Here is a 26,411-nt window from a genome sequence, read left to right on the forward strand (position 1 = left end):
CCTGAGTTGCACTGTATGACATCACACTGCAATACAAGCTAACCATATTGCTCTCACAATGAATCGCTAAATTGTAAATTGCCAGGAGTTCAAAGTAAATTTATAATTTGTGCCAAAATAACAGAAAAACATTTCCAAAACTCAAAGCTAGCTTAGATATTTTTTTCAATTCATCTATTGCAGCCTAAAATTATAAATTCACTTTGAATTCCTGATAATTCACAGTTTAGTGACTAACGTTGGCAGTGTGATTTGAAGAATTGTGAAACCTAAATATCACAGCAGCAACCAACATGCATTTACTTGGCTGCCTGAGGTTGATGTGCATCACACTTTGTTTTTCGGTCTGCGGGGACTATGGGGTATTGAAAGATGAACTGCAAAATTACAATGCAGTTAGAAAGACAGAAAAGCTGTGTCATAAAATGTTGCAATTTGGCTTCCAAATCACTCTTTAGTGAATAAGCCTCATATTTATTTAGAACATATTTATTAGATGTATACACCATCACACATGCTCACACATATACACAAGCATAGACATAAACAGTAACATGCACACATATATTTATATAATGAAATTGTGTGTTTGGAAAACTTGCCTAAACACGATTAATCCTAGTTCCAGGAATTCCCAGTGTTTGTGATCGTTTCATGGGTTTTGTCAAAAAGCCAATCAAATTAAACAAAGATCATTAGGATACATGGACAGGCAAGAGTCAGAGAGGTGTATAATACCTGCTCACAATCGCTCATTCATTAATCATGGTAATTCCAAGGAAGAAAAAGCCCACGTGATATACCCCTCTGGGGATTAATTTTATTACATCTTATTAATGGAATCAAAATATTAACAAGACACTGATAACGGCAACCTTAGGCTGTAAGGTTTCCAAGTCAAACAGGAGAATTCTGCTGGCTGATCAAAATTTTACCATTAAGATAATAATGTCTTTCTCCACAACATCTCCAAAGCTCAAAGCTACACCAACGCACAATTATTTTATCTGTGAGAAAACTAGCCTTGCCAACAACGATGCCACCTTGGTATGGAAGCCACCCAAAGTTGCTGGGTGCTGTGATATCTTGCCACAACCCCACCACCTAAACTCTCTCAATTCTGCCAGTTTTGTTGCGAAATGGGTACAAAGTAATTGCATCTTCTGAGTAATGTGCACATGCATCTTCTTAAGACAAACAGAACATGCATTCAGCCAACTGTCTAACTCAGAAGCAATTAGAAGTGAAAGCTATTTATTTTAAAGATGGAGAAACTTGGCTTCTTTGGCATATTATTGTCAACACACAAATATTAAACGCAATCCATTGTTTAGCAAATAACTGATGACAATGTATATTATGAAGGTGTGGGTCATTGAGCAATGCTCAGCAAGAGTGCTAATCATTTCTAAGGAAGTGTAATGGCAGTATATTTACAAATGTTATTACATGCCATCATCACGTCACTTTTTTCTTTCAATGATGACGGTTTTATCATTCAAAGTTATAGAAACTCCAAAAAAATATGTTATCCTGAAGTGATTCTGTACAATTTGCCAATTTTTCGCCAAGAATGATGGAAGCCATTCATATCCATGTGAGCCACACCCTAACAAAATGCCAGATAGCCATCTATTCATACTGGAATTTCAGAATAGTCATTCTTGCTATCAATCATTCTAAGACATGAAGCATCAATAGACCCTATTCACGCAGACTGTAAAATTGTGGCGCTATGTGACACAGGGCACTGTAAGTGGCAAATCGATGCTGCCTCGTGGAATTCAGACAGAAATGGCAATAAAGAACGAACGCCCATGTGCTTATATTTAAAGACAACAATGAAAGGAACTTTTGTAAACTAGAGACACATGTAATCTCAGAGAGATCGTGCAAAGCCTCCTGAAATGAGAAGAGGCAGGAATTCAAGAATAAGATACATAACAAAAAGTAAACAATGTAAATCTGCAACTCCTCGGTGACAATTTGTTATTCTACATAACACAGCTTTGTAGTGCACACAAACTCTCCATTATTGCGACACTGTGTCGCAAAGTGAACTATGGGGCTACTAACCCTTATGGAAACTGCCAGAGACTGATGGGAGTCACAGTCTAGGGCTGGCACTCCAGCCTGTTCAAAGGAGTCCTCCTGTCCAAATGATAGGTGGTATGAGGCACTGGGGAGACGGTAGCACTGTATTACATTCTCCCCAGCTCTCGCCTAACATACCAGTAATCAGAGAGGGACAGAAATGATGAAGGTACACAAGAGCTGCATGGAACAGAACTTTAGCAACTGAGAAACAGAGAAAGTGGCAGTGAAAATGAATAGGCAATGAATAGGCACGCAGACTACTGCAGACATTCACAAGTATGTGCAGTGGCAATCTGTGGAATTGTAGAAGACATCCGTTTGTCAAAGATGGATTGAAAGAACCAGTATGCAAAAATGTTACCCCAAAATGACCATAGTCATGCAGTCTGCTACAACAGTCGCCTTATCTATTCTTAATTTAGGGAGCTCTTAACTCATCCCATTTTCACTATAATAGATTTCAAAGATCCACTTCATTGTATAATTATTATTATTATTATTATTATTATTATTATTTATATAGCTCCAACTTATTCCGCAGCGCTTCACAACATTATGAAAGGGGAAATTTAACAGTAAATAAGACAATTGCAAAATGTTACAGGGACAATAGGTTGATGAGGACCCTGCTCACACCAGTTTACATTGTTAAAAAATATTCTTGTCTGTTTTAAGTTCTGTGTACTCACATACATAAATAAAAGCATAGCAGGAACAGTTAGGACGTTGCAATATTTATATTGTATTTTGCATCTTTCGCCTTCAAACTCACTACTGACTGTCAGTTCATTGATTTTACTAACATATTTTACTATCTCCGTTTGCATCTGCAGGCCATTACTCACCAATCTATCTGATAAAGAATCACTCAACAACATTACTCAAGTATTTCACATTGAGAAAAACCTGGTCGTCATGAATTGAATGCCTAGAATTTCACTCTTTTATAGAATACACCCCACCAGCAATTCTTTTAAAAGTAACTATAGTGCCAGAAAATAAAGTTGTTTTCCTACCACTATAGTGGCCCTCACACCTCAATCCATACACCCCCGGGAAGGGAAGGAGGGGTTAAAAACCCCTTCTGTTATTTACCTCGGCGCTGGCTCAGGCTTTGCCTCCGCAATGGCTGCGCTCGCATTAGTGATTCTCCTGTAGGAAAGCATGTAGAATGCTTTCCTATGGGGTTTTTGGTGATGCTGTTCCCATGCATAGTGTGAGGATGTCCATCGTCAGTTAGGCGACCAAAAGCCGCCTAATGACTCCAAAATCCCTCTAGTGGCTGTCTGGTAGAGTTAACCTTAGCAGGTAATTATTGCAGTTTCTTAAAAAGTGCAATAATTACCTTTGCAGGGTTAAGTGACCTGGGACACTGCACCCAGCCAACTTCAATGAGCGGAAGTTGTCTGGCTGCCTGTAGTATCCCTTTAATTTTTACTGGAAAAAATCTAAATTTGCATTGCTGTATGAAAATAGAATTAGTGGCATACTCCAAACTATTCAGGCAACTGAATGGAAGCCATCACCTTTCACAATGCCACACATATACTACCAAATCAAAGCTAAGGGAGACCAGAGATTGGATAACAGACCTTACTAGTTAACTGAAGAGAAATAGTTCCTTAGAATTTTAGGCAAAAGGGAAGTAAATTAAAGTATCTAGAAAAGAAATATACATAACATAAAAATTTATATTTTTAGCGCAATATAAAAATTTCAGTTATTGCACTTATAGCGCCTAATATGACTCGCTTGTCATTCCTAGTGCTTTAGAAACTGTCGCACAGGTTGAAACTGATCTTACAGAGGTAGTATAAATAACATAATATAATTAAAAATGTATTAGTTTGGTTTTACATTTGAAAAATGAATAGCCTGTTCCTTGGATAAAGACAGGATCTCTGCCAATGTTTAATAAAATCCATGATAATGAAATTATTACAATATATCTATATTTATACATTTGAGCCATAGGACAAAGCCCTACAAACTCACTGTGCTATTCTGCTGCTTAATAACATGCTACTTGCAACTGAAGAAGAAAAAAAACTACACCTACAAAATTAGATATTGTGCCACTCAATTCTCTGGAGAAGTTAAAGGAAAACCTGTCTCCCTGGTGTTCATGTATCTTAGAGGATGTGTGAGACTCCTATTCAGTCTCAGAATATGCACAGTGCTCTGGTAACAATGACGCCAGGATTTCCTGATATAATCTTAATGGATTTAGAAACTATCTGCATTTGGACTGGATGCTCGGCTATTTTTATGTAATTGCTGGGCCTGTGAGGTCAGCAGATTGAAATCTGGGTAAAGAGTTCCATTAGTCCTTTTGTTACTTTTTTACATCATCTATTACTAAGTAGCCCTCTGCAACTATGACTCTACTAGTACAATATTGTAACACTGTGTCTCTTGACACAAAATAACCCACTTCCATTATTGAACAAAGGAAAATACTCTGCCACTCATAGCCAACGTGATGACCCTGCAAAGTAAACGGTTACTTTGTCTACTTACATGGGGGGTGGAGGGCGCCAGGGCACTATTGGTTCCCTAACCACTACACCACACTGTAGTGGTTATGGTGCTTAAAGATTTACTTTTAAAATACCATAACACTTACCTTTATTTAAGCACTGGTACAGTCTATTCACTATAGCATAATCTAAGGCTTTTATATATATATATATATATATATATATATTATATATATATATATATATTATATATTTTATATATTACTATACTATATATATATATATTAAAAGTTTTGAAAACGTATTCCTGACCATATAGTGTTAAAAACCATATTTAGCCCCTTGCCCCCCTTAAAGGGTAAAACTTTCCAGCACCTGCATTTGGCTCTGCCCCCGATTTGCCTCCTTGGATGGCATTATCATAATTAATGATCTGAGCCAATCACAATGCTTTCCCAAAGCAAAGTTCAGTGTCTTCATGCAGAGAGTGGAGACGGTGAAAGTCATTGTGCAGCACTGCCCCAGGAAGCATCTCTAGCAGCCGTACAAGGAGTTGCTGCTGAAGGTGTCGCTAGGCAGCAATGTAAACGCTGCCTTTTCTCTTAAAAAACACTGCAAGAACCAACTATACTCTCCGGAACAACTACTAAGCTGTCATTGTTCTGGTGACTATAGAGTCCCATTAATCTATACACCCTGCCGAGCATGTGAATTTCTTCAACATCCCGTTTCAAGGAATGTTCGAGCAAACATGTGCTCCTATGTCATTTCTCTATAGATGCCATGGCACAAAATAGTGCACCAAAGCATCACGAGGCCCTGAATGAATAGGTGCACTGCAGAGCAGGTAAGAATGTTCTTTTACTGACCTCCACTTCATTACTCACCCACGACAAACATATTAGCTTTTACTGGGCTGAGCGAATAAGGAACTTTCAGTCCCAGAGATATGACAGTTTCACTTTAAGTGAAAAATTGAATAAGTGTTAATAAAAAAGCATTTTATAGCATGTGATACTGCCAGTAAACGCTATACAATTCTGCTTTGTTTAATAGAAAACAAAGATTCTTACATACTTGTATTTTACAATATGAATAGCATGACACCAGTTATCCTAGTTAATATAGATACCAATTGGTATGGCAAGAGGAATGCACACTACACACTGAAATGAGAATATCTACACAACAGTGCTGTGCTGTTGAGGATTAGCAGAAAACCACAGCTCCTACAGAAATTGAATAGGTCCCAGTACATTAAAGTATTCCAGATCATTGTCAAAAAAATGAAAACTTGTTACTTGTTTTTTTTTTTTTATATGATATATACTATTCCAACACATTTGTAAATAAATACAATTGATGATAAAATCTTTGTGCTTAGATGTTAGTTTGATCGATTGCTAAACGGGGCAAATCTAGTTACTATATAGTAATTAGCTTGCATTTTATCCCATTTGCCATATTTCCTATAGGTCTCAAGATTTCAATTCCTGAACTACTAGCCAGCCATTAAAGGTTACTTGCCACTGCAAACCTGGAGGGCATGGCACACTCTTTAAGAGTGAATTTCCATTTGCCAGGTCTACCTTTTCACTCGCCAAGGGCAAGTGATTAGTAGTGTGAAATTCACTATGAACTCGCTTTGAATTCTCACTTCAGTATATAACCCTGACAGGGTTATTATATGCAATCAGGGTGGGGGGGGGAACTAATACACATTCGCGACAAGCGCATTAGACCCTCCCCATGGCAAGGCATTGCCTATGGTGTCCCTTTAAAAAAAATTAGAATTATAACCATATTTTCTTATCATACTTATTATTTTATGCTTATTTTTTTTTTTTTTTTAATTCTTTATTTTTGTTGTGCAATATAATATCACAATCCAACACATGAAAAAGCACATTTTAGGTGGTTCAGTACAGCACCGGGATATCCCCGTGGTAGCGTAGTACACGTTTACATCAAAAAAGTAGCTGTGTTAACAACAACATTTGGACATGAACCTATGTGTCACAATCTCTTGTTTAGACATTCTGATTAAATCATAGAGTATGCTACCTCCTGTTGCAAATATAAGGTTCGCTGTGCTTTGAGAAGTATCAGCCCCACTCCTTATAGGAGAAGGTTCGTGGTGCCAATAGGAGAATAGAGTATACAGAAAGAACAGAGAAGAAAAGTGTAAAGAAGAGGCAAGATGGGGCATGGAAGCGCGAGGGAGGCAGCCGTGGAGAGGGGGGAGGAAGAGGGAGGGGGGGGGAAAGAGGGGCCGGGCCCCCGGGCCGGCCCCCAGAACCGCCCAGGTCTCGTCCCGCATTTATGTGCTCAACGGGCTTTCGTCCCATGGCTCCCACAATTTACCGAACGATCCCAGGGACCCCCTGATCCTAGCTGTCAGGTCATCCATAAGGCGCACTTCTTTAATTCGTGCAATAACACTTGCTATGTGGGGCATATCTGGCTTCAGCCATGTATAGGCGATCGCTCGCCTTGCGGCCAGTGTAATTTTGTGGATCAATTTTTGCTCCCTTCTCGTCCACCCCTCGATAGACCTATTCAGAAGGTACACCCACGGGTCTAAGTCTGGGGCTCTGGAGAATATCTGCATTAAAAGGTCCCGTATGGCCCCCCAGAATCCAGTGGCCCTCGGGCACCCCCACCACATATGTAGGTAGGTCCCCTTCTCCCCACACCCCCTCCAGCAGTCATCCGTGGTGGTTTTGCGCATCTTAAATAATTTTACTGGGGTCGTATACCAACGGAACATTGTTTTTAGGGACTGTTCCTGCAACGTCACACATATTGATGTCGTCCTACTTGCCTCCCATATTTCTTGCCACTCTACTCCTTCAAGCTCCTCTCCCAGTTCTCGTTCCCACTGTGCTATGTATGTCAGTTCCCCCCATTCCCGGGATTCGGAGCATAAGTGTGCGTATAGTCTTGTTATCAGTCTCCCTGGCAGGCTCCCCGAGTCACACATGGATTCGAAGAAAGTTAGTGTTTTTTGTGCTATTGTTTTTATGTGGGGTTGGCTAGCATAGTCTTTCAGCTGCAGATATCGAAAGAAGTCCGCAGGTGTTAGGTGTCGTCCCTGGTTAAGTTGGTCAAAAGTAATTATGTCAGAGCCCTGGTATAGGTGATGCAGTCTCTGCAGGCCCGCGTGCTCTAGATTTCTAAAGTTCCTTGCCTCCATACCCGGGATAAACTCCCTGTTGCGCAATATTGGCATGAAGGGCGAGGGGGACGATGCTAACCCATATCTCCGGCTGTAGGCATCCCACAGCCGAAGGGAGTTCAGGATTGCCGGGCATGTGACCCGTAGCAGTGGCCTATGTTCCCTGGGGACCCACATTGTAAACTGGGGCAGATCCAGTCCCATCATGTGTGACTCTATTTCAACCCATTTTCTTTCATCGGGGGGTGAATGCCATAACGCGACCTGCGCTAGTTGAGCCGCCACATAATAGTGATACAGGTTCGGGAGACCAAGCCCCCCCCTCGTTTTAGGTCGATACAGGACGTGTCTAGAAATGCTTTATATATATATATATATATATATATTATAGTGGATGGAGATTACTTATTTTTATATATTTTTTTCTCCTTCTAATTATGTTGTGCTCAGAGGTAATTAAGCTATTTTGTGGAGTTTATGAATAAAGAATTTGGATGGAGCTTACACCTTTCTGCAGGCAGCTTTAAATAATATTTTGTGTAGCAATAAGGGTTATTCACTAAACCGGAAACTGTGAAAAATTGACAAGGGAAATTGAAAATTATAGGGCAAAACAACCAACTTGGAGAATTTTTACAGCTGTGTTATTTTGACCTACAATTTGCAATTCCCTTGTCAATTCTCCCTAATTCCCAGTCCAATGAGTAACACTGAATGCATGTGTGAAGTGTGTCAAGTTACCCGCTCCATTCTGTATTGAAAACTAGATACTTTTCTGCAAATAATTATGTGTTGATTTATATTGAAGCTTTTTGCTGTTTGCACTGGCAACGTCACAACTGACATGCAATAAGTATTTTCCAATAGATACATTGGATGTCAATAGATAAATAACAATTTGTGCTACTTTTGGCCCAGTTATTTACATTATTTTATAACTCACCTTTTACTTAAAGGAACACTATACGTTCAGAAATGCAAAAATGTATTCCTGACCCCCTAGTGTTAAAAACACGTTAGGTGGCCGGCTCCCCTTAAAAAGTGTTAAAACTCACTTTTATTCCAGTGCAGGTCCACCGGTGCTGGCTTCCCCCCCACTCTGCCTCATTGGCTGGGATCATCAGAACTGATAATCTCAACCATTCCAATGCTTTCCCATAGGAAAACATTGGGATTCTATTGTGCTGTGCAGCAATGCATCTCTATGAGGAACTTCAGCACCTCCATGCAGAACATGGAGAAGCTGAACGTCAGTGGTGCACATTGTGCAGCACTGACCCAGGAAGCCTCTTTAGTGGCTGTCTGAGAGACCGTTACTAGAGGTGTACCTAGGCAGCAATGTAAACACCATCTTTTCTCTGAAAAGGCACTGTTTACATTAAAAGGCTTGCAGGAACTGACTATACTCACTAGAACAACTACATTAAGCTGTAGTTGTTCTGGTGACTATAGAGTACTTTAATACATTTGCAGATGAAATGTAGATTGTGTGGAAGAGCTAATAAGGCAGACATAGTACACGGGTTCCCTAAAGTTTTGGAGTTCAATATAAAAACCTAGGCTTATAAAGAATATAACAGTGTCCCAATAAACAAATATGTCTCATTCTACTCTACTGATGAATTGTGTCTGTCCTCTGCTCACATTTACACTACCAACACTAACAAGATTTCTATACTGGAAATCTAATTTTTTTAAAATCATATGAACTAGCCTATTAACTTCGTACCCCTACCACAACTTCTTTTCGTCTTCAATAATCCCAGCACGACCTTCTTCTCTTTCTGAGTCATATAAGGAGATATTTGAAGGCATCAGACTACTTAGCCTCAATGATGTGGCTTGGGTGCTCATTTAACTCCTGAAATTGAAAGCATTGTCAGTTTGCAAGAACGGCAATGGCCAAAGATGCCATTAGTAGATATGACACTGGCAGCCACTAGAGACTCTTCTGACCAAACAGCCGAGGTAAACTCAGCTATTCAATCAGATATTCTCATAGTGAGAATTTGATAGCCTCCTAATACTTTTCTATGGTAAAGCTCTGATTGATGATCTCAGACAAAAAGGCGGGACTGGCCATGGAGAGAGCAGTGTGGTGTGGGAAAAAAGGTAATTAAACTAACTTTTCCTAACCAGTGAGCGTGAGAGAAAAGGTTAGAAAACACATGAGCAGGTCACCATAGCATTAGGAATACACATTGGTAAAACATTCACAAAACCAGAAGCTATTCCGGTGCAAATAGCCAAGTATGGATCAATCCCCATCAGAATGTTTCTCAACATCTTGCACTACGCAACAAGTGTGGCAGATTTAAGTTGATGAACCTGGATCTCTCATTTCATATTTACTTACTGATAAAATACATCCAACAATCTTTAAATAGTGTGCACTTTACCCTTACTCTTTAGGTCATTACTTATTGCCTTTACATTTTCTGCTCGATTAAGCACGACCCTCATCATCTAGTGTTCCTGTAATTAAAATGTATTTTGTAGAATTTACATTAATGTCTCATTAAACCACTGTACAACACTACAGAATATGTTGGTGTTAATAGTGCCTGTGTGGAACCTTTGCCCTTTAAATCCCGTTTGAGTTCTAGCACGGTGTATTGCTTCTCATTTTAAGGTAATTGTTTGGGAAAATGATATCCTGAAGGTAAAAGGCTGGGATATTTAATTTATCACCTTGGGAGGTTAATGCCATTATGCTAATAGATTTACAGCTGCTGCAGGAGATGCCTCCATTGTACAATATTCCCACAGTTGGAATCTACAGATCTGTGTTCGGAAACAAATCATCAGGTTATAATTTAGAGCCATAACGTCTTAAATCCCATTTAAGAAGCAATGATTCCTCTGGGTACTGGGCGATTCATGTTTCCTGGGAAAAAGAAGAAAAAAAAAGCTTCCAGATGCTTTGGCAAGTCTCAACAGAGCATATGTAGACTGTCCCATTGTCGTTTTTAGCTTATAATTGACATTAGGGTTTGTACAAGCTCCCAGCTGACACATCTTGAGCAAAGACACGTAAAATGTACAGATATGTAAAGGTATTTGATGTGACCTTGCTCCCATAAAACACAATAATAGCTTACATTTAGTCAATGTGAATCTTCAGCCCTTTTCAAGAATTCCGACACGGCTCAATTTCCTTTATACAAATGCTGTACAAGTAAATAAATAGAGTAGTAGATACATGCATCAACCTCCTGTTAGAAGAGGCAGTAGGAAAACACATTATGGGTGAATATATACTGCTGATCACAAAAAAACAGATTTAACAAGTGATTACTAATTGTTTCATTTCGCAGTATTTAATTTATTAATTAAAATGTTTTTGTTTTGTTTTCTTTTTAGTAAATGTCATCACTATTTCATCATGGCACAATGGCTGGTAACTCATTAAATGTTTTAACGTCTGTGTGCATTCTTAATTACTATTTTGGACCGTAAGGGAATTCTATTCTCTATTTGTTTTAGTTCTTGAGCGTTTAAAGGACAAATAAAAATAAAATTAGTGAGTATAGCAATTCTAGAAAAAATAGATATATCTTTTTCAGTTGTAGCAGATTACATAGTTACTTGGTTAGTTAAACAGTGGTTTGTTAAACATATTTGTAACATTTAGACCAAATTAGTGAAGTTGTGGAAAAAAAATCTCAAAATCTGCTGAGTTCCAAATCCTTTCTGAACTCGGATCTTTTGGTCTAATTTTTTTAAAGTCAGTTGTTTCCTCAAAAACAATTTTTTGTTAATGAATAAACCTACAAGTGAAGCACATTCAATAAATATTTACAAACCAAACAAGGCTAATCAAATTGACCTAAATAAAGTGCTGCCAGTTTTTGTCCTTTCTGCATACAATAAGGAACTATTTCCCTCCTCCACCCTTCTCCCACCGTGCAGATGTGCATAGTTTTTTTTTTTTTTTTTTAAAGGTTAAATTGTTCCTCTCTCACTAATTCATACTCTCTTCTGCCTGGTTGTTGTTGGCAACAATGTTTAATTGTCTTTGTACTATGTTCCATTGTCTTTGTTTGCACACTGTACAAGGACAATAAAGTTAATTCAAATCTAATTTTGTATGCTTGTGTATAACATCCTGCTTTCCCTATATATATATATTATATAATTATGACTATGAAGCTGATGACTTCATATATCCTGCAATGAAACTTTACAATACAATTTAAATCATTACCATAACTATTTACATTTTATCACATTAAGCACTACTTCTAACTGGTCCAATTGAAAGCCATTTCAGTTAAAGGGGCACTGCAGCCGGCACCCATGCATACAACACGTAGATTCTAATTTACATTTTAGCTGCACAGATTGCCATAAGTAAATTGTAAAAAAAACTCTCATAATAGCCCCTCCCTTGGCCACACCTCCTCTCATAACCCTGAGGTGAAAGTGTCTCTCTTTGTCCATTTGAAATCTTGGGAGGAATGAGTGTGGGAGCCTCAGGACATGAGCCTGGTATGGCAAACTATCAATGCAGAACCTGAAAACTCTATGGCTTTGCAGAACGTGTAGGTCCTCATTTATTTATCATTAGCTTTATGCATTATCACCTCCACGTAGTAGTGACCCCTTAAGATATCAATGGCCCTTTAAAGCAGCACTGTCAGGTCCCCCCACCCGTCATTGAAAAAAAACAAGTATTTTATAAATATATAATATTTATGAAATACTCCTAATGACTGTGCTGGAATTTCTCTGAACTTCCAATCCAGTCAAGATATATATTGAGATAAAGTAGAGACTACTTTGTCTCAGTATTTCTCCTACGCCTGACACTTCTAGAGACTGGGCGGCACTACCGCTGTCTAGAAGTATCAATCCCCCTAGCCGCAACCAGTGTCAGCTGCTGGCAATTGGCTCTATCTATGGAGGTTCCCGCGGTCTTGCAGGATCCTCTATAGACCTCAATGTTGTAATCTCTTGCATGCTCGAGAGTACAGCAGTGATGTCAGCTCCTGGTGCTGAAGAAGACCGGTTGGAAGAAGATGGCGGCGCCCACGAAGGACAGGTTTAGGTAAGTACAACTCACTTTTAGCTGCCCTCTCTGCCCACCAGCCACCAGACTCTTAGCAGCAATGTCAAAGTCGTGGGTCTTTGCAAATATTGTCAAATATTGTGTGTAAAACTTACCATACATACTACAATCAGTTCTAGCCCATGATGCAAAGCAAGACACAAAACATTTTTTTAACTACTGACCAACAAGCCATAGACAAATGTTAAGAATAGACAAGGATTTTGAGAATGTGCCAACAATTAAGTGGGCAGATAAAGCAACCACAGTTCTTAAAGACATCATTTTAGATATGTCTCCCAACCTTTCAATTTATTAGGGGCACATTCCATTAAAAAATGGGGGGAGGGATATAGATACCACATATTGCTGGCACCAAACACTATCTTTTTGTGGTATTTTGCATTGCACTCATTTTTGGCATAGAACCCCACAGAGGAAAAAGTTGTGGGCAGTTTTTTGTTGTCCAGTGTTTTATTCCCAATGCAACTGCATTTCAAAATTGGAAGCATCCACTGAAATATATCTGTATGCGGGGAATATAAACATGGCAACAAATAAAACAGAGCAAAATTGTACAGATGACTAATATTTCCAATCTTCAAAATGCTCTGTCCACTATAATGTAAAGGAGAACTGTCACTTTTCAGGACTTTTAATATGTTGAATTATCCCTATATTTAACAATTATATTTTTGTGAGATGTGAAAAACAAAATAAAATAGAAATCCACATCTCTTTATTCCAAAACTAGGCAGCTTCATCTTAGCTCTTTGTCCGTTAGTATTACAAGCTTTCTCTTTTCCAACTCAAACAGATATGAGGAGAAATGAAACAGTGAAGGTGTTTTATCAATGTGTCATGCAACACTTTTATGTCTATTTTTTTTTTTTGAGCAAATGATCATATCTGTCAGGTTATTCCATCTATTGCATTTATGCGCCCTAACAGTGATTTTAGAATACCTGCTTTTTTATAAGGAAAAACAATGATTTCTGTCTTTTTCAGCCACTTTTTCTGGTAGAGAAGTGGAAGAATGTTTCCAGTCATTGCAAATTTTTCTATCTTCTACAAAATAAATTTTTTGCAAACACTGACAATAAACTATGAGAACAAAGTGTTTTTTTAGATCTCTTTAACTTATATGATTAAAATAAGACATAATTTAACTGTCACTTTCCAGAACAATTTGATAATTCTCTCATAGTGATGTTTGCTATGTCTTTGCCTAGTCTGAACTGGATTATTTACTAAATCTTCCATATAAGCAAGGAAAACAGGACACTTGCAACATACGGCTTCTGCAAATCCTACCGCCGATAGATTGGTTGAGAGCATCAGTTGACTGCTCTCAGCCAATTAATGAGATTCTGTGCATCAAAATTTGCACTTCTAGCCTGGCTCATGACACCCAATTTACGCTGCCGGAGGTGGAGTTACAGCTCTGGTAGCGAAGGGGTTAAATTAATTATGTGCGGCGAAATGATGCACATACATAGACCCGACACCATGACAACATCAAATAAATAGAGTGGTCATAGTGTCTGGAGTAACCATTTAACAATGTCAATAAAGGAAGAGGCAAGGGTAATTAATGCACTTAAAAGTGAGGTGCAAAATTTAGGCCAAAGTAGATTAGTATGAAAGATTGCTCAACCAGGCAATTTTTCCAAATTAGAATGCCTAGCAGGTATGAATTTGGAAAAAGACATAGACAACCCTTCTGGTGGGGGGTAGGTTTTACCCATCACAGCTGTCAGGAGCGCCATCAGGGTGTAGAGTCTATGCACCTGTAAGGAGTGCAAAAAAGCAGAAGGACCTGTTGACTTCCCTTGCAAGAAAGGATTCTTGAACCACCTCTGCAGGAAGCCAGCAGGCCCACAGGGTTGTGGTAATTGCAGGGCTATGTTGTTTTGCTGGAGAGAAAGACATTACGACATATAACCAATCTGCACTTAAAGGGCTGCAGTGAACCAAATGTTTTTCTTTAAAACTGTATGGCAGCACTGGGAGGATGTGACATTATAAAACTTCCTTTCTGCTCCGTATACCGTAGAAGAGCATATGGAGATGTCTAGGTCTTTTAGCCCGATCCCTGTCTGCACTGCACACCAGAAAATTCAAACTCTGGAACTAAACAGCAGGTCAAATATGAGGGTAACATCATAGTGGATATGTTTATACATTCATTTGTATGTGGCTCTGGGAGTATGTGTGTATGTCTGATTGTGGCCATGGTAACCTTATTGTAACTAACTAAAATTCTAAATATCCTACGTTTCAGTAATTGTTGGATCTTCTCAAGATATACATCTTTAATTTATCACAATTAACAAATCCTACATGAAGAGCACATATTTTGTAGAAAATAAATAAAAAACAACTCCCAAGATAGGTCATTGGGCCAGAGGACTATGTGTGCTTGATTTAAACTTTAAAACTGTCTCTCTTTTAATTGAAAGAGTTCAAAATCTTTTCAGAGAACTAAACTCGTGGTTATTTTACTTGGAACTTGTAATTGTTGAATGTAATCTGTGATCTGACATTCTATTACCATCTGCTGTGTTTTCGTATGTCCGATCAGCAGAAACAAAATAATGTCATTGCCAACAGTGTCACAAAATATCACTAATGCTGCCAAGGATTGAGAAAAGGGGCAACATTTGAACCTCCATTGCAAAACAAACTTTGTTTAAACATGATGAGAAGTCTGATAGTTGCAATGCTTTGTTTTATGGATTTATTTGTATTTAGTGACTTATTTTGTTACATTTGTATGCATCAAACTTACCAGGAAAGGTTAAAGGATCTTAACAGGTATTGCTTGGAGTAAAGATGAGATGGGGGGGATATGATAGAAATATTTAAATACATAAAGGGAATCAACACAGTAAAGAAGGAGACTAAATTTAAAAGAAGAAACACTACCACAACAAGAGGACATAGTCTTAAATTAGAGAGGCAAAGGTTTAAAAATTATTTCTGGAAGTACTTTACTTTACAGATAGGGTATTGGACGCATGGAATAGCCTTCCAGCTGAAGTGGTAGAGGTTAACACAGTGAAGGAGTTTAAGCATGCATGGGATATCCTAGACTTAAGATAAGGCCAGAGTCTAATGAAAGTATTTAGAAAATGTGGGTAGACTAGATGGGCCGAATGGTTCTTATCTGCCATCACATTCTATGTTTCTATATGTTGTAGAATCCCAGCTCACTAATATAGAATTATAGAATATGAACCTTTACTTGTAACCCAGTAACCAACTCAAACAGAATGTACTGTGCCACGCTGTACATTAGTGCAAGGAATATAGGAAAAATTTTATACTTTTAACAATTGTTTAATGCCTTGTTAAAATAGGATGACCCGATACATTGTGCTGCCTTGGTCAAAGGACACAGTGCTGGCTTGGTACACCTAAACTCCACCATCTGAAACCACAGCCATGTAATGGACCTCATCTCCCTCTAGGACATAAACGTATCAAATCACCACTCCCAGTGCATCTTCCCATATGCATCTCCCACACATCCTGCCCTGTAAATTTTTTCCACATCCTCCATGTTCATCTCCCTTGATACTGTCCACATGTACATAGCTCCCACATCCCCTCCATGTGCATCTCACCCACATCCCCTGCAGGCCTTCCACCAAGTAATTTCTAGGTTAAACGGATCCAATGGGACCCCATTTTGGCTGTCTTTGGGTAGTTGCTCAGATAATTGATGCTTCTGACCAAACAACTGCATTTCCTAAAAGTTATCCTTTTAGGAAATGTCTGTTTGACCACAGATTCGTCAGTGGGTTACCTCTGATCTTAGTTGTGGACAGCTGGTTCATTTTGTGTGAGTAAAATGTCAGTTGTAATTATTATTATTAGCTTGTGTATAGCAGGCAAGCATACTCTGTGCATCTGTTCACTATCACTAATTACAATTAGTTTACGCCAAAGAAAAGTGTCGCTGAAGACTAGTCATTGCTAATCATTGCCCTTTGTAGCCAGCCTCACCCTGGCTGAGAGTTATGGAAGCTGTAGCCCCACAACATCTGGTGATGCAGTTTAGCAAACTTGCTTTGCAATGTTTTAATGTAATTTACAGTTGAGGGCAGGAAGGGCAGAGAAGGCCACTGCGATATTGCTTAACCGATGTCGAAACTGGGTAATTTGAGGTTTTAGTGTTCCGTTTCTGCTGTTCTACAGGTGTTCATTAACGTCTCATTCCAACTTTTTATACTTCTTAAAACAAATATTTGAATAGAGAATATGAAAGGAAATCAGACATGTGGTTTGAAGTGACCGCAAGAGGTCATAACTAGTTTTCAACTATTCATTTCACGTTATGTAAACCACTGGAGTGTTACATATAGACATAGAACACTGGAATTTGAATCCACGTTAATCTTATTTCAATTTTTTTTTTCCGCTGGAGTAGTGAATCAACACTAGCATGCGCGCGGACATGCTGCCACCCTGGAAACAATGCATTGCAAGCAGAAACATGTAGCAAAATATATAGCCTGACTTGAGATTTTTTTTTTAGCAATTTGTATACACAGTCTTGGAATGCAACTGAAATCCTCAGGGCATGTGCCGTATGATCCACTTTATTTAGATTACTGATATTTTTACACTACGAGTTATTCTAAAATTGGGCATTTTATGCAGACGACAGTCCAGTTGGCTCATACATGCACGGTAACTGAAGTAGTCCTAATAAGGAGAGAAGAGGGGTAGCTACCCTAATATGATAGTGGAAATATATTCTTTCAGTTCTAGAGACCTAGAATTAGAACAATGAAATAGCGCAGAACCCGCATGATAAATATTCATACAAGAAGAAAGCTTGGAGCTGAGACGGGGAAGGTGTGACACGAAAAAAATCAAACAGATGGATAGAAGCACATAATTCCAGAAATTGTAAACAATATAGAAAAGAGGAAATTTCATGGTACGACTAGGTGAACTATAGCCAGGAGCCAAGGTCCCAATGCTAGTGAAGTCTTAAAACTCATCTGCCTCTGCCCACTGCATCTCCTTGCACACAACCGGTGCAGGAGATCGGCAATATCGCACGAACTTTGTGTTCCCTGTTCTTCAAATTTACCAACATGCTGTTTTAATAATGTTAAACAATGTTGTTGAACTGTATTTCCCAAAATGCCACTGGCAGGCATACATGTATGGGAAATGTAGTCCAACAACTGCTTGACCGCCCATGTTGGATGTACTTAGATAAGAGGTGTAGTGAGACGAGTGCCAGAGTATCTTTGTTATTTTTAGGAACGAGAAGTAAAGCACTAGTTCTGGGTGTGGGCGCACAACTCTATTCCAACTACAGTACATCCTGGCAGTCATAAAGCAAGCACAGGCCCCAAATCTCAGTTCAAGGGTATTCAAGTTTATACAAGCAACTTCTCAGAGAGAACAAAAACTTGTTCTACCTTGATTTATTTTTTTATTTTTTTATTTTAACAGTGACTTTTTTTTTTTGGCCAACTTCCCTAGTAGACAACTGCATGTACTGTGCTGAATTTTGGAAGTGAAAGCTTTGCAGAATACCAGCTGTGCATACAATTCTTCATGCATTATCCTGCATTTCACACCAACATCAGTAAAAGTTTAAGTGAATTAACAAACAGTTATGTGTTTAACCACTCAGAGTCCAGAAAACTCAAATCTAGCTTGCTCGATCTATAAATTATAGGCTTGCAAAACTAGTTCAGAACATCTTTTACTGTATCGCTAAGTGAAATTGTACTCCTGTTTTGTGCTCTAAAAGTTAAAAAAACAAACAAACAAAACAAAAAGGTAAAGATGTTGTCTCACGAATATCGCAGAATGTAGTGTATGTTTTCTAAAACTGTAATAAATATAATTGTTTTGCATATCTTTTTTATATAATATCAATACATATTATCTTTCCTTCCAAGTGTCCCTGTTTAGAAGCGAGAGTCCCTATATTGAGCCCAAGTCCCTCAGTCTTTTTCTATTCTAATGGCCTTCTTTTCTAGGAGCTCCATATTGTTGCTGTGCCTGAGTATAAAAAAGCTTCATAGCAATAAAACTCTCAGTAATGTGTCTATACACTCCCTCACCAAAAAAAACTGTTTAAAAATCAGTCTATGTAAATAATATACCGCATTTACTAGAATTTATTCGCGCACCTTTTTTGGGAAATAAAGTTTCAAAAACTTGATTCGATGGTGCATTACATTTGGGGAAAAATTAGACATTTTCCAACGAATTGCATTCCAACGAATTCACACAGGCGAATTAAAACTGGTGAATACAAACAGACGAATTCAAACTGGTGAATTCAAACAGATGAATTCATACAGGCATATTTCGTTCCTGAAAGAGGGCTTATAGGGACACTATAGTCACCTGAACAACTTTAGCTTAATGAAGCAGTTTTGGTGTATAGAACATGCCCCTGCAGCCTCACTGCTCAATCCTCTGCCATTTATGAGTCCCTTTGTTTATGAACCCTAGTCACACCCTTCCTGCATGTGACTTGCACAGCCTTCCATAAACACTTCCTGTAAAGAGAGCCCTAATTAGGCTTTCTTTATTGCAAGTTCTGTTTAATTTTAAGATTTTCTTATCCCCTGCTATGTCAATAGCTTGCTAGACCCTGCAAGAGCCTCCTGTATGTGATTAAAGTTCAATTTAGAGATTGAGATACAATTATTTAAGGTAAATTACATCTGTTTGAAAGTGAAACCAGTTTTTTTTTTCATTCAGGCTCTGTCAATCATAGCCAGGGGAGGTGTGGCTAGGGCTGCATAAACAGAAACAAAGTGATTTAACTCCTAAATGACAGTGAATTGAGCAGTGAAATTGCAGGGGAATGATCTATTCACTAAAACTGCTTTATTTAACTAAAGTAATTTAGGTGACTATAGTGTTCCTTTACGAAAGAATAGACTTAACATGTAACACTAAAATTGACATACCATCAATGTTACTATGGTATATGGCAATAAACATTTTCATTGTAGCACAATGTTGTACAGTAGTATCTTCTTGTATAAACGCGCATTACATTCGCCAGCAAAAACATTTTTCAGCTTCCAGGTTTCAAAAATTGAGGTGCACATTAGATTTGATGGTGAGTTAGGTTTGAGTAAATACGGTACATTGTTCTTGTTCTAAATTACATTTTATTGTAAAAAGTGTTACTGGTATATCACCCACAATGTCTCAGTTTACCAGGGCCAGATTGGCCCACACGGATACCGGGAAATTTTCTGGTGGGTCGCTGCACCTGGGGCGGGTCAGACAGCCCAAATCATCAGAATGATCTCATTTAACTATTTTCCCCTTGGACTGTGCCAGCCTGTGTCAGTTCGAGGGCATTAAGGAGGGAGGTGCTGGGGCGGCCGCAATTAGGCTGCTGGCGGCCAGAGGGAGACCTGTCAGTCTCTATGTCCGCTAAGCAATTCTGCGCCGCCTGCCCACCCCCACACTTAAGCACTGCCATCCAAACAGTGCGTGTGTGTGTGCCTGCTAGTGAGTAAGCATATGTATGTGTGTGTGTCTGCTAGTGATTGAGCTTGTGTGTGCCTGCTAGTAAGTGAGCTTGTATGTGTGTGCCTGCTAGTGAGTCAGCTTGTGTGTGTGCCTGCTAGTGAGTGAGCTTGTATGTGTGTGTCTTCTAGTGAGTGAGCTTGTGTGTGCCAACTAGTAAGTGAGCTTGTGTGTGTGTGCATGCTAGTAAGTGAGCTTGTGTGTGTGTGCCTGCTGCTGAGTGAGCTCGTGTGTGTGTGTGTGTGTCTGCTAGTGAGTAAGCGTGTGTGTGTGTGCCTGCTAGTGAGTAAGCTTGTGTGTATGTGTCTGCTAGGGAGTGAGCTTGTGTGTGTGTGTGCCTGCTAGTAAGTGAGCTTGTGTGCCTGCATGTGAGTGAGCTTATGTCTATGTGTCTGCTAGTGAGTGAGCTTGTATGTGTGTGTGCTGGCTAGTGAATGAGCTTGTGTGTGTGTGCCTGCTAGTGAGTGAGCTTGTGTGTGTGTATGCGCCTGCTAGTGAGTGAGCTTGTGTGTGTGTCTGCTAGTGAGTGAGCTTATGTGTGTGTGTCTGTCTGCTAGTGTTTGAGCTAGTATATATGTGTGTGTCTGCTAGTGAGTGAGCCTTTGTGTGTGTCTGCTAGTGAGTGAGCTTGTATGTGTGTGTGTCAGTGAGCTTGTCTGTAGTTAGCATGTGAGTGTTTTAATGAGCTTGTCTGCAGTGAACATGTGTGTGTGTCAGTGTGCTTGTGTGTAGAGAGCATGTGTGTGTCAGTGTGCTTTTGTGTAGTGAGTATGTTTGTTTCATTGGGCTTGTCTGTAGTGAGAATGTGTGTGTGTGTGAGAGTGAGCTTGTCTGTAGTAAGTGTGTGTGTGTGTCAGAGTTTGTCTGTACTAAATTTATGTGTGTGTACCAGTAAGCTTGTCTGTGTGTGTCAGTGAGAGTGACCTATTGGGCTGGCATAGATTTTTGTCCAGGGCTGCTTTGCTTCGCTAGTCCGGCCCTGCAGTTTAACTATAAAGAGATTAAAATAAGAGGTCCAAAACATATGCATGTTTCATTTTTTTTATGTTTTATGTTTTAAGGTCTTCAAAAATACCAGGTGTTTTAAAACACATTTATTTATATGTTGCTTTGAATATTGTGTACTTTAACTTATTGTCTGTTCTTTTCTCACTAAAGTGATCTTGTTCCATAACGGTTAGTAAAAATAAATGAATAAACCACCAATTTTTATCACTTTATCGCCATCTAGTGGAAACCAATGAAACAGTCAGATTTTTGCAATGTTCTATTTTAATAAATAATAATTGTGACTATTACTATTATTATTAGCTTTAAATAGGGTGAGTTAGTTTTGAGTAAATACGGTACATTGTTCTTGTTCTAAATTACATTTTATTGTAAAAAGTGTTACTGGTATATCAATGTCTACAGATTGGCCCACCAGGACATTTTCTGGTGGGTCGCGGCACCTGGGGCCGGTCAGACAGCCCAAATCATCAGAATGATCTCATTTAACTATTTTCCCCTTGGACTGTGTAAGCCTGTGTCAGTCCGAGGGGATTAAGGAGGGAGGTGCTCATTATAATAATACATTGGGAATATATAACAAGTAACTTACAGACAAAATCTTAATAATTATAAGAGGTAAAATGGGCCCTGCTCATTTGAAATCTACTTAGGATTTCAATGTCTCACAGTTACTATCTGGGTTATTCACTAAAGTGGGAATTCAAAGTGGATTTCAAATTTTATACCAAAGTAGCTGAACTGGAATCATAGCTGGAATTTTTCCAGTTCAGCATTTCAGACTTTAAAGGAACACTATAGGGCAAGGAACACAAACATGTATTCCTGACCCTTTAGTGTTAAAAACACTGTCTAGCCCCACTGGCCCCCCTTATCCCCTAAATATAGTAAATTGTTACCTTTATTCCAGTCTGCTGGTGATGGTGATGGTGCTGGCTCTGCCCCTGATCTGCCTCCTTGACTGACATCATCAGAAGTGATTATCTCATCCCATGTGAAAGCAATTCTGATCATCTCAGCCCAGGTGGTGAACTAAAAGCATCTCTATGAGGAAAGTTGAGTGTTTTCATGCAGAGGGTGAAGACACAATGTCAGTGCTGCACAATGTGTAGCACTGACCTAGGAAGCACCTCCAGTAGCCATCTGAGGAGTGGCCACTGGAGGTGTCTCTAGGCTGTAATGTAAACACTGCAATTTCTCTGAAAAGACAGTGTTTAATGCAAAAAGCCTGCAGGGAATGACTATACTCACCAGAACAAATACAATAACTGTAGATGTGTGACAGTCAAGTGTGTGACAGTCCTACATTAAGTGGAGAGTACGCAACTAAAATATTAGAAAGAATAAAATTATCCAAAAAAAAAACTAGGTTTTAAACAGTCACCCCTTAATAAATTTCCCCATGTCTGCGTGAATTTAACCTGGAGTCTTATATTAATGAAAATATTTTCAGGATTAGTAATTTCTGAGTCATGCTCTATGGGTTTTATCTTTCTAAATAAGACAAATGATTGTAGACACTATGCTTGGAGGCACTGTCTGTAAGATTCCACAGTGACATTTATAAGCCATCCAACAAGAAAAATCTGGCAACATTTAAAACAGTAGATCAACCCATTGGCACCCATACTATACACTATATTCATATTGGCATCCATCAACAAGCACACAATACACACCTCACATACACAGAACACAAACAACATACACAAAAACATTCCTAAAACAAAACACCATAAACCAGCAGGAGACTAATACTCATAATGACAATAGATTTACAATACACTTTACCATACCTCCTAAGTGTCCCTATTTAGGAAGGACAGTCCCTCTTTTATATGAGTTCCATATTGTTGGTGTGCCTTAGTGTATACAGAGCTCCAATAGACATGTGTCGTTAAATTGACACTATAGTCACCAAAACTACTTTATCTTAATGAAGCAGTTTTGGTGTATAGAACATGCCCCTGCAGCCTCACTGCTCAAGCCTCTGTCATTTAGGAGTTAAATACCTTTGTTTATGAACCCTAGTCACACCTCCCTGCATGTGACTTGCACAGCCTTCCTAAACACTTCCTGTAAAGAGTCATCTAAAGTTTATCCTTCCTTTATTGCAAATTCTGTTTAATTTAGATTTTCTTATCCCCTGCTATGTTAATAGCTTGCTAGACCCTGCAAGAGCATCCTGTATATGATTAAAGTTTACAGAGAAAGATATACAATTGTTTGAGGTAAATTACATCTGATTGAAAGTGAAACCAGTTTTTTTTTTTCATGCAGGCTGTCAATCAGAGGCAGGGGAGGTGTGACAAGGGCTGCATACACAGAAACAAAGTGACTTAACTCCTAAATGACAGTGAATTGAGCAATTAAACCTGAGAAGCATGTTCTATACTCTAAAACAGCTTCATTGAGCTAACGTTGCTTAGGTGACTATAGCGTTCCTTTAAGCTACAATAAATGTGTTTAGAGTAGTGTGAGTAGTGTAAATAAGATAAATCTTTATTGTTCTAAATGTTACATTGGTGGCAAACATTGTTATTAGTAACTTTCCTGTTCCTGGCTCTGACTTATCTATCCACCTACTATAACACTATGTGTTATCCCTATTGGCTACAGAAACACAGACTGTAGCCAGTACGATGGCAATGCAGACTTCCTTCCCAGCATACTGGATTTATTTCAGCAATTAATCCATCCCAGATATGTCTGTCAGTGCACATACAGCTTTATCAACCTAATGATACTTTTATCAATGCATGTATTGTTTACATAATCTCATTATTAAGTAAGCTTTATGAACACTGCAGACTGTACTTGTCTTGTTACTTTAACATATTGTAAATTGCATACAAGCAGTTATTTGTTATTACGTTTACCTTGATGTGGTAAACTGGGTAGGAATATGCATGCCTAGAATATTTGCGGCTGACATGTTCTGTTTGTCTTTACTTGAAGGCCGTTTTATTTAGAATTTATGTACTGACAGAACACTCCAGGATGTAATCTTTATGCTTTTAAACCATAAACTTGAATGTGGTGATGGTTTATTAAGGGCAAATGACAGGGGTTATTTAAGGGGGTGGGGGTGTTCCTCATGAGTTCTCTAGTTTGTTTGCTTTTCAGGCTTCAACCTGTCCCTAAGCTTATGTGTAAATGTCACCATCCACAATATCCATTTACACAAGCTCCGCATCCAGTGTATTCCATAACGTTCCTATCCTCATTGTAACCTGTGACCCCTTTTCTAAGATGGTTTCTTACTATTAGGCTGATCTATAGGATTAAAGGAAAATTCTGGGTACCATAACAACGTCATCAAAATGAAGTTGTTATGGAGCTAGTAGTTCCCTGGTGCTTGCTTATCTTTAGGGGTTAAACCATTCACAAACAGTTTAACTATTGACTTGTATTCCTAGAATTACCTGGTCCTGGACCATCCAAGTCTGAAAAATATAAGTATTCAAGTATCCAATGCACCCAGAACTAAACCCTTGCATAAAAGTTTTATTTAGAATTTATGTACTGACAGAACACTCCAGGATGTAATCTTTATGCTTTTAAACCATAAACTTGAATGTGGTGATGGTTTATTAAGGGCAAATGACAGGGGTTATTTAAGGGGGTGGGGGTGTTCCTCATGAGTTCTCTAGTTTGTTTGCTTTTCAGGCTTCAACCTGTCCCTAAGCTTATGTGTAAATGTCACCATCCACAATATCCATTTACACAAGCTCCGCATCCAGTGTATTCCATAACGTTCCTATCCTCATTGTAACCTGTGACCCCTTTTCTAAGATGGTTTCTTACTATTAGGCTGATCTATAGGATTAAAGGAAAATTCTGGGTACCATAACAACGTCATCAAAATGAAGTTGTTATGGAGCTAGTAGTTCCCTGGTGCTTGCTTATCTTTAGGGGTTAAACCATTCACAAACAGTTTAACTATTGACTTGTATTCCTAGAATTACCTGGTCCTGGACCATCCAAGTCTGAAAAATATAAGTATTCAAGTATCCAATGCACCCAGAACTAAACCCTTGCATAAAAGTTATTATTTAAGAGGAGCACTTAGCAAGTATAAAATGATCTGCTCTCATTTAGAGCTATTCAAGCCTCCAGTTGGTTATTTTCTTACTTTCTTCCTCTTAGATATATTTGATTTTATTTATTATAGATTAAAGTGTTAAACGGATACTATAGTGCCAGGAATACAAAGTTGTACTCCTGGCACTGTAGCTCCCTCTGCCTCCCCCCTCTCATTCCACCCGCCCCACTGTGGTAAATAAAGGGGCAAACACTTTATTTACTTTCTTGATCCCAGTGCCAATGTCTCTCTGAGCTGGGTCTGCCTCCTCCCCGAACTCGCTCGACGAGTGTGTGTGTGTGTGGGGGGGGGGGGGCACTAATGTGCATGTGAAGTGACAAGTGTGTGTGGGGGGGCACTAATGTGCATGTGAAGTGAATGCTGCACGCACATTTGACCCTCCCCATAGGAAAGCATTGTATTAATGCTTTCCTTTGGGGAAATAGCTGAAGCTGGATGTCCTTATGCAAGTTCTGACGTCCCGTATCAGTTAGCAGACCAAAAGCCCGGTAACATCCTGGAAACACCTCTAGTGGCTGTCTGGTAGACACTGGACACTGGAGGCAGACTCAAAACTGCAACAAAAAACATTGCAGTTTATCTGGAACTGCAATGTTTTACATTGCAGCACTAAGTGCACCCAGACCACTTCAATTAGCTGAAATTGTCTAGGTGCCTATAGTATCCATTTAAGAGTTTCAAGCTTTCTCAGGATTAGTTCATTTAAAAGTCACCAGAAAACATGTTCAACACTTTAGACACTAGAATCCTGATCTATACACCTTATATAATGAATAAAACCAGGTATTTTATATGCTGTAAAAAAACACAGCTGTGTACAAAGTAGCACCAATTCATCATGATAGATTCCCATTAAAGGACCACTATAGGCACCCAGACCACTTCAGCATAATGAAGTGGTCTGGGTGCCTGGTCCAGCTAAGGTTAACCCTTTTTTTTTTTTTTATAAACATAGCAGTT

General features: G+C 38.9%; 1 protein-coding gene across 1 annotated transcript in view; it reads right to left on the minus strand.

Annotated features, from left to right (window-relative positions):
- COL18A1 (collagen type XVIII alpha 1 chain) overlaps positions 1-26,411 on the minus strand; it is a 161,555-nt gene that overhangs the window by 82,546 nt on the left and 52,598 nt on the right. The gene's annotated exons all lie outside the window — the stretch shown is intronic.

Source organism: Pelobates fuscus, chromosome 8 (genome assembly GCF_036172605.1).
Source record: "Pelobates fuscus isolate aPelFus1 chromosome 8, aPelFus1.pri, whole genome shotgun sequence".
NCBI classification, from domain to species: Eukaryota; Metazoa; Chordata; class Amphibia; order Anura; family Pelobatidae; genus Pelobates; species Pelobates fuscus.